This window comes from Pipistrellus kuhlii, unplaced genomic scaffold, assembly GCF_014108245.1.
Source record: "Pipistrellus kuhlii isolate mPipKuh1 unplaced genomic scaffold, mPipKuh1.p scaffold_m20_p_9, whole genome shotgun sequence".
Classification (NCBI taxonomy): Eukaryota; Metazoa; Chordata; class Mammalia; order Chiroptera; family Vespertilionidae; genus Pipistrellus; species Pipistrellus kuhlii.
The window spans coordinates 27,473,176-27,487,066 of record NW_023425595.1 but is presented as its reverse complement, the minus strand read 5'-3'; the positions used below and the strand labels follow the sequence as shown (position 1 = coordinate 27,487,066).

The window sequence follows — 13,891 nt, the reverse complement described above, 5'->3', positions numbered from 1 at the left end:
AACAGATATTTGTACATTCATGTTCATAACGGCACTTTTTAGAATATCCAATACGTGAAAACAATCCAACAGAAGAATGAATAAACAAAATGTGTGCATGCAATGTGTGTATACATGTGTGCATTCCAATAAGAGGAATATTATTCAGCCTTAAAAAGGAAGGAAATTCCAACACACACTACAACATGGATGAACCTTGAGGACATTATACTAAGTGAAATAAGTCACACTGTATGATCCAAACTAAGAAGCTTCTGCACAGCAAAGAAAACCATCAACAAAATGAAAAGGAAGCTTACTAAAAGGAAGAACAATATTTGCAAACCACTTGTCCAGTAAGAGATTAATGTCCAATATATTCAAGGAACTCATATAAGTCAATAGCAAAAATACCAATAACCCAATTAAAAAACGAGCTAAGAAACTAAATAGACATTTTTCCAAAAAAGACACACAAATGGCTAACAGGTGTATGAAAAGGTACTCAACATAATTAATCATCAGGGTATATGAATGCAAATTAAGACCACAATGTATCACCTCACATCTGTTAGAATTGCTATTATCAAACAGACAAAAAATTGCAAGTGCTAACAAGGATGTGGAGAATAGAGAACCCTTGTACACTGATGGTGGTAATGTAAACTGGTACAGGCACTATGAAAAACAGTATGAAGGTTCCTCAAGAAATTAAAAAGTAGAACTACTATATGATCCAGTAACCCCATTTCTGAGTATATATCCAAAGAAAATGAAATCATTATTTTAAAAAAAAACCTTACACAAGGATATATTTCCATTGGTTCTTAGAGAGAGATGAAGGGAGAAACACTGAATGGTTGCCTCCTACCCATATATGCCCAAATCGAGGATTGAACCTCCATGAGAGGACACTCAATAAACTGAGCCACCCTGCTAGGGCTGAAATCATTATCTTGAAGAAATTACCTGTACTCCCATGTTCACTGAGGCATTATTTACAATAGTTAAGGTATGGAAACAAATTAAGGATCCGTTAATGAATGAATCATAAAGAAAATGTGGTTTATATTCACAATGGAATATTATTCAGCCTTAAAAAGGAAGGAAATCCTGATATTTGCAACAATATCGATGAACCTGGAGGGCATGTTGGTAAGTGAAATAAGTCAAACAAAGAAAAACAAACAGTTCATATTATCTATAGGTGGAATAAAAAAAAAATTAAACTCAGAAATAGTAAAATGGTGGCTGCCAGGGGCTGGGGCATGGAGTGTATGGGGAGATGCTGGGAAAAGAGAACAAAGTTTGAATTATAAGATGAATAAGCTCTAAGGATCTAATGTATAACATGGTGACTAGTTGATAATACTGTATCGTATAATTGAAATTTGCTAAAGGAATAGAACGTAAGTATTCTCACCAAAAAAAAGGGTGAATATGTGAGGTGATGGATATATTAACTCAATTTTTGAAATCCTTTCACACTATATACATCAAATTATCATACTATTCCCTATATATATATACTACAATTTTACTTGTCAATTTTACCTCTCTTAATAAAACTAGAACATAATATACTGTCAGGCCCTGTAGGAAAACAGCACACCTTTCCCTATTTGGTATCACAGTATGTTCTCTATCATCTCCATGGATTTTATAAAATAATCCCAGAACACGGCAAAAGCGTGAATCATCTTTTTTTTTTTTCATGACTTATTCCTCACCCCTTTAGTTAGGACACTGCTATGCACAAGAATGTCATCCCCTGTGTCCCAGCACATCTGAGTTTCTTTAACAGAAATGCCTTGCATGTTTCTGAAGACTGTCATGAGGCCCAAGGCAATAAAGTTCAACAGACTTGAGCTGTAATCTTCTCCCAAGGAAATGGTTGGGATGCCAAGATGCCTTTTGACTTTGATTTCACAGCAGGGCTTCATTTGTAATAATTCTATCCAAACTTTAAATGACAACAGCTGTGATATGAAGTCCAACACACTCATTTATAAAAATTTCCCACAAATTAAAAAAAATTAAACAATGGGGAATTTCAATCCATGACCAATTAGCAGGGAACAGGCAATCATAAGACATTTAGGAGCTATTTATTATCTTACAAAATGTTTACACATTTTAGTGCATGTCTCAAACCTGAGCGCCAGTCAAATGCTGATTGCAAAATATAAATATAAAATTCTTTGCAAGTCACGTTAGAGACATTCTAAGTTAATTAGGTTGAAAAATGGAAAAATTTTAAAACAATAAGTCTACAACTATTGACATAGCAATAGCATTCCGGAATAGTGCAGTTATCTATTGGGGAATCAGTCCATAAATACACATCCTGAACTCCCCGGTGCTTTCACCACATAATAGCAATGTAGTTACAGACATACCAGGCAATTTATAAACTTGCAAGAACTTGAATACTTATACATGTTTTATTCTGAACTTTGCTATGTAGTTTTCCTTTAATTTTCCTGCTACAATTGAAGAGTGAGCCCTGCAATCTTAATTTCCCATTATCCTCAATTACTTCATACTTTCGACCTGCATACATTTGAACTGCCATGGCCAGAATTCCTGTTTCATAAAACTCTGGAATTTATCAAAAAATGATATATTTAAACATTACAGAGAAAGAGGTTGAAAGACTCAACTGTGTTTTGCACAAATGTCATATAACTGACATTTCTTTAGAATTTAGTTGATGTAGCTCAATAAATTTTTTTTGAGTTTTCCAAACACTGAAAACATTTGCATCTTCTACACAGGGACAAAAATTAAAACTACCTTTCTCCTTGGTAGCCTATGCCCTCATGGGCTCCATGCCCAGCACCTGACTCGGGAACCTCTCACCTGCTGGCAAGGCCTGTGCGCTGATTCATATTTTTGGGAATCCATGTTTCTTCTCCAGAGAGGGCCCAGCTCACCCCACTGGGCAGGAGAGTGTTAACAAAAATTTTTATTGGCAGAGCATCTCATGGTAAAATTGCATAACATGTTATAAACCTAAAGCAGTCATAGTTTAGCACAAATAATTAAATTGTAAAAGATATCAAGACTACATTATAAAATTCCAAAAGTCTCCTATTATTTAAATTAAAAAAGGGGGTGACAGTGGAAGAATATCATGTAAGGAAAAATATCCTGCAAATAATTTACATCTAAAAAATTTGTACTTTAGAAAATTAACCTTCATTCGAAATGCTAACAGCAAAATACTCATGAAAATACACACATGGTGTCAAAACAAGCCAGAGGAAAATCATTTTGGGGGGAAAAAATGAAAAAGGATCCCAAGTCAGATTTATAGAAAATATCCTTTTATTAACTTTTGGTCGAAAATATGTTTGTATATTTTCAGAAAACAACTCAGACCATCTGGAATCCTGTAACAGAGAGAAATAGACAGAAGTGCTCCAGCCATGAAGACCGAAGAGAAACAATTCAGAGATGGAAGATGCTGACGATGCCTCGCCATACCAGCAGACAGCAACTGCGTGTCGCTGAAGGATGCCTAGGACCAAACCAGAGAAGGTCGGACCTGCATCATCACCATTTGTCCACCAACCAGATCTGAAATAGCATTGCTGACACTGAAATTGGGATTCAAAAGAACTGTTGGCCCAGAAAGGAACTCAATACAGACTGATTCATTTGCCTCTCAGCAATGGCTTGTCTCAGCATAGGTTCTTACAAGGGTATTTCTTGGATCACACGATCTCACACATCTACAGGAAATAATGAATAACATAAACTGATGAACAAAAACAGACCCAGAGAAAGAGAAGCAGCGATCAGACTCTCAAACCTCAGAGGAAAGGCAGGGGAAGGTGGGGGTAAGGGGAGGAGATCAACCAAAGGACTTGTGTGCATGCATATGGGCCTAGCCAGTGGCCATGGACAACAGGGGTGTGGGGACATATCTAGGGAGGGGTTTGGGATGGGAATTGGGGGATGAGGACAATTATGTGATACCATAATCAATTAAAAAATTAAAAAATTAAAAAAAACTTATACTACCAAAGCCAAAAATACCTCTTTATATCATACTAGAGGCCCAGTGCATGAAATTTGTGCACTTGAAGATGGGGTGTCATTCAGCCCGGCCTGCACCCTCTTGCAGTCTGGGAGCCCTCGGGGGATGTCCGACTAAGGGCCTAAGAGGGCCTGAGCCATCAGTTAGACATCCTTAGCACTGCTGCAAAGGCAGGAGAGGCTCCCACCACTGTCACTGTGCTCGCTAGCTGTGAAGCCGGCTTCTTGTTGAACCAAATCTTCCTGATTAACGTTAGCTCTACCTCTATTTATCTCATCAAAGCGCATAAAAATCTACCACAGTGATGCCAAAAAATTGCTTAAATTATACTGACAAAGGAGAACCCAACAAAGTTAGATCAGGTAAACAGAGATAAGATAATCAGTTAAGCTGATTTCATTGTAAGTGCTTTAAAACAAAATCATTTGCTGTCAAGGGATTAAGGGAGTCACTTGGGAAAAATAATGAAGGCTTTAAATATTTTTGTAAAAATGACTCATGTGATACTTTAAACTAGGGGTGTCGAACTCAATCAGAGAAGGGGCCAAAATCTAAAATCCAGCCTAAATCGCAGGCCGAATGGTTTACTGAACAGTCATAAACTGTCATTGTGATGGAAACGCAGCGGAGTGCAGTGATGACAGCGTGGTGCGGGCCACATTGCAAGGCCTGGCGGGACGGATTTGGCCCGCGGGCCTTGTGTTTGACACATGTGCTTTAAACAATAATTTTAAAAAATGATTATCTTTAGGATAGTGCTGTAAAAGCCAAACAAGGTAAGATATCATGCAATTTTGTTAGAAGAATTATTTTAGCCAGATTGTTTTGGCTCAATGGATTGAGCATTGTCCAATGAACCGAAGTCCTGGGTGCAATTCTAGTCAGGGCACATGCCCGGGTTTCAGACTCGATCCGCAATAGAGGGTGTGAGATCAATGATTCTTTCTCATCATTGACGTTTCTATCTCTCCCTCCCTCTTCCTTCCTCTCTGAAATAAATAAAAATGTATTTAAAATACTCTTCTCTCCCACAAACAAAAATCAGATTCATATCTGGGTTCTAAGAAGATGAGCACAAAGTAAATATCATAACATAAATTTTAATTAAAATAAAATTTTATAATTTCTTCATTTAAATATAATGTAACAAACACTTTCCCCACTATTTGGTATGAAATTTTAGTCCCTATTTTACATGGATTTACAGCTGGTGTTAGTAAAACTATCCACTCTTAAGGATGTAAAGGATTCAGGAGTGATCATGTCTGTCATATCCCTATATGAAATTCTCTAGTCTGGTGTCTGCAGAAACCAGATAGATCCTGGAGAATGAAAGTATTCCAAAGCAAATTCAAACAAGAAGTAGCTCCAACTGCATTTATATAACAAAGATGTGTTGCCTTTGCAAAAGCAAATGATCATGGCTTCAGGTATATAGTATGCAACCACTGATATGGTGAATACATTCTTCCCTATCCCCTCTTTCCCCATAGAGGAGGAACATCTGAAACAGTCTTCATTAATATGAAATGGGGAATGGTAAACATTTACAATTTTGCCTAAAGTATATGTTAACTAAACCCTTCTCGTCCAAGGTACTTTAGTCTCCTAATGCAGACAAGAAAAGAGTTAGCCTTTTGGCAGAGATAACTAAATCTGGATGCCAGGTGGAGGTAGGGTTTATGTTACACAATGGGAGCAAGGAGGAGTATGTCTGTCACCTAGGTAAGTCCCTGGGTACATTTTGGCTCTTCCTTGCCAAATTCTGATGGAAAATGAACAAGTGAGTGACTCTGAGCTAAGAAAGACATGTGACCAGGGACCAAGATTCCTCTTCAAGGAAGCCACTGAAAACAACAGGAGAAGGGAATCAGGAAAGGGAGGTAGAAGGAAGGTAACATTTACAACCCCATGATCAGATACAGCAACAGGGGCTACAGTTTTTTCTATTTACCCTTTTCTAAGCTTCCCCCAGCTAGAGAGGCACACTAGAATTCCGCGGGAACTGTTCCTGAATACACAGGAAGAAATGAAGCTGAGTAGCACAAGGGGTAGCCATGGCAATGTCTTATTCAGATTTCTTGAAGAAAAGACTTGTTGCCCCCAGGACTAGGAGTGCTGTCAACAGCCCTTACTGGGGGTGGCAGCCAATGTTCAATGACTGATCAAGATGTGGGTATAAAGACTGAACCATTTCAGCTTAATGTGGGACAACTCCAGCTGGAGAACTCTGTGTGGGCGTAGCTAAGGTTCACAATATTATTTGGCTTCTCCTTTTGCCCAGTTCGACTTCTTTCCCTTCCCTTCCACAGGTATTGATCCCAACAGTACTAAACAAATATCTCTGTGCTTCACTCCGCCTCAGAGTCTATTTCCAACCCGAAACAACTTCCCAATGAAGTAGGAGTACACATTTTTGCCTGGGGTTCCGTTTTCTGGGGAATCCAGGCTAGGGAAGATCAGTATGGATAATAAATGTGTTTTAAAGGGAACTAAAATGAACATCGAATGAAAGCTTAAAAGGGCAATACCAGTCTATGTGGGCTAATGATAGCTTTGATTAGGGTATTAGAGGTGGAGGTGAGTGAAGTAGATGGAGTTAAAAGAATTTTACAGGGTAAAAATCAATATAACTTGGTGGTAGGGTTGAGGCAGAAGGATTTCTTAGGTTTTTTGTTTGTTTATTTTTCATAACTAATCAATGATGATGCCATTTGCCAACATTAGGAACAATGGAAGGGGTCAGAGGAGATGGATATCACGAGATCAGTTTGTAACTATTAAAGGTGAAGCATCTTTGAGACATGAAAATAAAATATCAGGTAACTAGTATAGATGGTAATTCAAGATGTGGGTGTGGAAGAGATCATCCTTGAGGAGGATATAAGATGTGATAAAAACAACTATGTTTTGAAAAATTAAAGGCTGAGTGGAGAAGAATGAGCTTTCAAAGATGGAGAAGGAATGGCCAGACGGATGGAGGAAATGTAGGAAATGTTCATCATGGCAGGCAAGGAAAGAGTGCTTCCGAAAGAACCTCTGACTGATAAACTGCTTCCTCTACCTTCAAAGCAAGGAAAAGCTGGTGGACTTAATCATGAAGAGATAACAGTAATAATTTATATAGTTACATAGTTTCAAAGTAGCTCCTATTTGTATATTTTGTTTGCTTTCCTTTGCAGAACCTACCCCCAAAAGAGTACAATTTAAGTTCCTGTGAGGAAAAAAGAGAATGAATTATAAATATACCACATTTAGAAGGACTAACAAATAAATAAGCCTTTTACATTACAAAGCCTTCATGTGTATAAGTCAGGTTATATAGAAACACAGTTCTTTTTAGCATTTTAAATTGATGTTATTACTATACTGCTTTTATAATATTAGCAAAGGATAAAATAATCAAGTATGTAAATAACAAATTATCACAAATAACTAGAGACAATTTTCTTCATGATTCATATTGTAAGCTGAATGACAGCATAAAAGCAGAGAAAAACTTAGCTAGCTCTTAGTTGCAAAAAGAATTTTCTGGAATGCCATTGTAAATAGTTAAAACTGGACATTGGCAGAAAAAATTTAAATTCTAAGACTATAATTATCAGCAATATAATTTATGAAAATCTTTTTTGAAAGTTAAATTACAAAGAACAAAATACAAAAAAGCGAGACTCAACCACACCTAACCATCCTTAAAGATAAACAGGCAAGAAATTATCAACCTTGTGGCTAAATAAATATATTTTTTTCTGAAGCACTGATAAGAAAGACACTCAGTAAAATGTGAAGTGTTGCATAAGGTCAGGGTAATAACATGAAAGCAGTCTTGGGAATCCTAAGAAAACAATGTGCAAGTTCTGAACTTTTCCTTTTTTAAAAAAAATTGAACTGGTATTTAAAAAAAAATTTATTGCCCTGAGCAGGGCGGCTCCGTTGATTAGTGTTCTCCAGTACACCAAAAGGACACATACATAGGTTGCAGGTTCTACCCATGTTCAGTCAGCGTGCATGTGGGAGGCAACCAATTCAGGTTTTGCTCTCTCACATCCATCTCTCTCTCCCTTCCTCTCTTTAAAACAAAACAAAAATAACTTTATTGGGATTGCACTGGTTAATAAAATTAAGTAAGTTTCCAGTTGAACTTACTTCCTAATGGCATATAAACTAGACACTGATCAGAAGATTAACCCACTCTAGATTGGTTTTGGCCTTCTGAAACCCCCAACCCCATTTTCATTGCCAAAAGTCATTACCAAGGTCTTCTTACTTGCCAACCAAATGGATAATGTTTAGACATTTAACTTCCATACTATTCTACTACTCGTTATGCTGCTTCTTCTCCCTCTCTTCTTTCCTGTCTCCCCCTTCTTCTCCTTCTCTTCCTCCTCTCTTTTACTTATTCTCCTCCCTCTCTCTTAAAAACTCACAAACTTCTTATAAAATAAAATATAGGTAAACAAAAATGTAATTGTGTGGTGATGGATGATAACTAGATCTACTGTGATGGCCAATTTTCTGAAACAAAAGTGGTTGGCTGGTGAAGAATGAGTTTGGCCCTAACTGGGTTTGCTCAGTGGATAGAGCACTGGCCCAAGGACTGAAGACTCCTGGGTCTGTACCTCAATTTCAGGTTCCCAGGTCCTGGTTGGGGTGCATGCAGAAGGCAACCAATCAATGTGTCTCTCTCACATTAATGTTTCTCTCTTTTCTCTCTCCCCCTTCCACTCTTTAAAAATCTATGGGAAAATATCCTTGGGTGGTGATTAACCAAAAAGGGGGTGGGGGGAAGAGTGAATTTGGCTGGGGAAACCAGTACCTTTATTTCAGAATGCCAGGGAAATATGAAATGGAGGGAGACCATGTCTTTCTAATCTTGGTGTTCTGTCTAGGGCTCCACAACTGCATCTACTCTTAATCTTCCCACTCACTGTACACATCGCCCCACTGCCTTCTTTTTCTTCTCCAGTTGGCCTCTCTTCTCTTCTTAATCTATGTGCCTATCACAGTTAACAAAATGTGGTCCCTGGACCAGCAGCATGAGTTTGACCTGAGGACTTGTTCAATATGCAAATTCTCAGGCTCCACTCCATTTCTATTGAATCAAAAGTCAGGCATAGGGACCAGCAATCTGTATTTTCACTAGCTCTCCAGTTACTGCAATGCATGTTAAGCTTGCAGAATCACTAGCCTATAGGGTATCATGATTGTCCTTTCTAATATGACTTTGAACTATTTTGGAAAAATTGGCCAAAATTTGACTTGATTTCAGATTCAGGTAAATGTGTGAAATATTTTGTTTTATTCAAATTACTCTACATTTGCTTAAAGTAATGCTTAAAGTAACTAGCACTGGATTCTTTAAACCAAAATCTAAGTGTTTAAAAAAAATAAGTTTATCTTAATATTACTAAAGGCCTGGCGCATGAAATTCATGCATGGGGTAAGGGGGTGTCCCTCAGCCCAGCCTGCACCCTCTCCGATCTGGGACCCTGAGAGGGATACCCGAATGCCCTCTCACAATCCAGGACTGCTGGCTCCCAACCACTTGCCTGCCTGCTTGCCTGCTTGCCCCTAACCACTTCTGCCTGCCAGCCTTATCACCTTCTAACCACTCCCCTACTAGCCTGATTGACACCTAACTGCCTCCCTGCCAGCCCAATTGCCCCTAACTGCCCTCCACTGCTGGCCCAATAACCCCTAATTGTCCTCCTCTGCTGGCCCGTCCATCCCTCCCTCCCAACTGCCCTCCCCTGCTGGCCATCTTGTGGTGGCCATCTTGTGTCCACATGGGGGCAGCCATCTTTGACCACATGGGGATGGCCATCTTGATGGTTGGAGTGATGGCCAATTTTGATATTACTCTTTTATTAGATAGGATATGTCTTTATCCTTTCAACCAAAAAATATGGACCTACAAAATGAAAACTTGCATATGGCCCTTCCATTGCAGTCACTCTATCTTCAAAGGGCTTATCAGCTAGGGAAACAAAGAGGCAGGCCCCACAAAAGCTAATGCAAATCAGTGTGTTTAACATGCTACACCAGAAGTAGGAGGAGGTGTTATAGGAACATATATGAGGAGGTGAGTTCATCATAGCAATCTGAAAAGACTTAATGAATGAGAGGCATTTAAACTGGACTAGAAGCTGAAAAGGCTATTAAGATTCATTTCTTTTCTTTCACATCATTTCTCTCTTATATGCTTGTATGTAATGGCTGTACTTTGAAGAAATATTACTATAGTTATATTATAGACTGAACACTATTTTATTGTTTAAACACTACAAGTATACTGGAAAAAGCACAGGACTGAATATCATCAAGATTTACTTATCTATACTATGTCACTATTTGGGGCAGTGATCTTGAGCAAACTACTTCATATTTCTGGATCTTAAGTTTCTTCATCTAGGAAAGAGCTTGAACTTAATGATCTCAAATGACCGTTATTTTTACTTCTTATTTATCTAAACCCTTTTGAACGCCATTTATGACTTGAACTGGTTCAATTACTAAAATATTCATCAAGAAAAGGAATACTTTTTTTGTGTGTGTAGCTATCTAGGCAAACAGTCTCTGTAAATACTTTAGCTACAGGATAGATTCCAGAAGCTAGTTGCATGAAGTTTATAGAACAGTGTTAGGCTTGAAATGTGCTCATGACAGACCACATTAGGAAAGCGTGTCTTTAAAATTACTTTACTTCATCTCTAATGAGAAGTGTTTCATGAGGCCATGGCAAGTGGTCTAAACCTTGGCTGACCAACTTTCTGATGCGTTGATAGAAAGGTCATTCCTCAAACTGCAAAACCTGCTCTGAAGCAAATCCCAATTAAAACAATAACAACAAAACACATAAGACCATAATTGCATTCCACAAGGGAGAGCTTCAGAAGTTTAAATTAAGTGGAAGAATTTTTGCTTTAGTGAGACAGACTTTAGGGGGAGATTAGACTCTGAAAACATGTCTAGAGTATTTCAGACTAAATATAATTCTTAGTGCACAGGAACACAATGAAAACTATTTACTATGGTTGTGAAAATTTGAACTTATCAAAAGTTGAGCAACCTTTTTTAAAAAATACCTCACCCAAGGATATGTGGTTTTAAAAAAATTTTTCTTTATTGAAAGTATTACAGATGTCCCCTTTGTTCTCCCTATTGGCCCCCTCTTTCCTACTATCGCTCCCTCTCCCTCACCAGAATATATGAGAGAGAAACATTGATCAATTAATTCCCATAATCGAACCCACAATCTTTTGGTGTATGGACGATGCTCCAACCAACTGATCTTATTCTTTAAAGAATTAAGTTATATGAAAAGGGGCATTATTTTTTTTATTCTAAAACAGGATGTAGATCTTCTCCATTGTCTAGTCTGGCTCCTCCTGGTACATGGAGATCATGCTGTGAACTACAGGAAAAGGAATTTAGCAGAAGCCTTTAGAATGTACCATCTTACTGGCCAAGTATCTGTATCTAATTGACTTTCCTCACCCTTTTAAAAGGGCATCTCTAATTCATGGCCCCAAGTGGGTGCCTAAACTTCAGTCAAATGTTGCATCAAGATCCAAGCTAAGATTTCACTAAAGGCAGACAGAGTTATAGACCAGAAGTTTTAGTTACTTGGATTGAATTGAATGCTAGCACCATTATTAAAAAGTGATATTTGCTAAATCTCTGGTAGGTCTTTGTTGGTCTCAACTGTTGTTGTTTTTTCTAACCAGTCTTCTATCACTAGGGTCACAGGAAAATGAAAACAGGTAAAGTGAAGAAGACCAACTTCAATGGGGTTTGAGTATGCAATTCTAGAACAATAACATCTAACAGAAATATTATGTGACCCATAAGTATAATTAAAATTTTCTAGTAGTGTGATTAAAAAACATAGGAATAATTAGTGTGATAACACATTTTATCTAAATAAATACATTTGAAATATAATCATTTCAACTTGTAATCAATATAAAAATAATTAATGAGATATTTACAGTCTTTTTTTTTTTCTGACTAAGTCTTCAAATTCCAATATGTATTGCACACTTATAGCCCATCTATTTGGACTAGGTACACTTCACGTACTTGGTATATATCGGGTCTAGTAATAATTAATGTCGTTTTTAAACATTCGTTTAAAATCTTGCTTGGCGTTGACTTGTATTGACATAACCTTCAAACACGTGGTATCTACAGAACGTGTGAAGTGCAATTAACAAGTTTTGCTTGAAAAAGTTTGTGTTTGGTTTGGTTTTTGTTGCAAAACTAGGGCTAAGAAGATGGCGGATGAAGAGCATATTTGGCACTGCATGCTTTACAAGTTCCAATTAGGAAGAAAAGCAAGTGAGGCTGCAAAAAATATCTGTAGTGCTCTTGGTCAAGATGCAGTTAGCGCCAGAAAATGCCAGCGTTGGTTTGAGAAATTTCGCGAGGGAAATTTTTCGTTAGATGACAAGAGTGGTCGAGGCCGTGTGTCCAATTTTGATCAAGAAGCTCTTCAAGATCTTTTGGTGCAAAATCCTCAAATTACCCAACAAGAGCTTGCGACAATTTTAAATTGTTCACAAAAAACAATTTCCAATCAATTGCGTGCACTTGGCAAAGTCCAAAAGTTTGGAAAATGGGTTTCTCATGAGTTGACCGACAACAACCGTAATCAAAGAGTCACAATTTGCAGTTCGCTCCTCTCTCGTCAAACCGTTTGCCGTTTTTAGAGCAAATTGTTACCGAAGATGAAAAATGGGTGCTGTATGTTAATTTGAAAAGGCGGCCTCAATGGTTGGACAAAAATGAGGCTCCGCAGCCCACGCCAAAACCTGACTTGCATGCGAAAAAAGTGATGTTGTGTGTTTGGTGGAATTTTAAAGGAATTCTTCATTATGAACTTTTACCGTCTAACCAAACCATTACAAGTGCAGTGTATAGTGCCCAATTGGAAAGGTTAGCCCAAGCTTTAAGAGAAAAAGAACCCGCGCTGATTAATCGGAAGGGCGTAATTCTTCACCACGATAATGCACGACCGCATACTGCAAGAATCACTGCTGAAAAACTGGGCCAGTTGGAATGGGAAGTTCTCCCTCAACCTGCATATTCTCCTGATATTGCCCCTTCCGATTACCATTTGTTTCGTTCTTTGCAAAACTTTCTTCTTGGAAAAAATTTAATAATGAAGAATGCCTCAAAAATGCATTGACAGAATTTTTTGCATCAAAATCACAAGAATTTTACAACAGAGGGATTAAAATGCTTCCTGAGCGTTGGGCACAAGTAGTAGAAAACAACGGCAACTATATTGTTGATTAAATTTTGTTGTATTGTTTAAATAAATTCGATTTTAAAAAAAAGGTATTAGAAAACGACATTAATTATGACTAGACCTAAATAGTTCCACATGTCACCTTAATGCTGCTGCATTAGTGTGTAATACCCTTAATATCTAAGTTTTATAGACCCAAAATTATGGGAACTATGATTTTCCCTCTTCATTTATTTTTCTCCTTTCACAGCAGCTCTTCCTTTGGCTTTTAATTTCTATTTTGGAATATAACTTAGAATATTTATGGTAGGAGATCAAGATAGAGACTAAACGTCTTATGGGACAACTAAGAAATGTCAATTTCTGCACGCAAAGAAATAAGGAGGATTGGATTTAGGTAATAAAGTGCTTTTCATAAAATTAGTCATAGATAAAAGAGAGGAGAGATCAGTCTGAACTTCAAAGGATAATAAAGCCAGGCAGATTCAAGACTAAGATGTGGATCTTTTCCTTTTGACCTTGTTATTAAACTGAGTTGTCTGTTGTAAACTCTATAATCTTGAGTTGTATTTATAAAAAAGTGTTTCATCTTCTTTGTTTTTTCCTCTTTTCAC

The 13,891-nt window shown here is 37.5% G+C and overlaps 1 protein-coding gene across 2 annotated transcripts in view; it reads right to left on the bottom strand.

Annotated features, from left to right (window-relative positions):
• The window catches only part of SBF2 (SET binding factor 2), a 307,688-nt gene that overhangs the window by 100,029 nt on the left and 193,768 nt on the right, over positions 1-13,891 (bottom strand). The gene's annotated exons all lie outside the window — the stretch shown is intronic.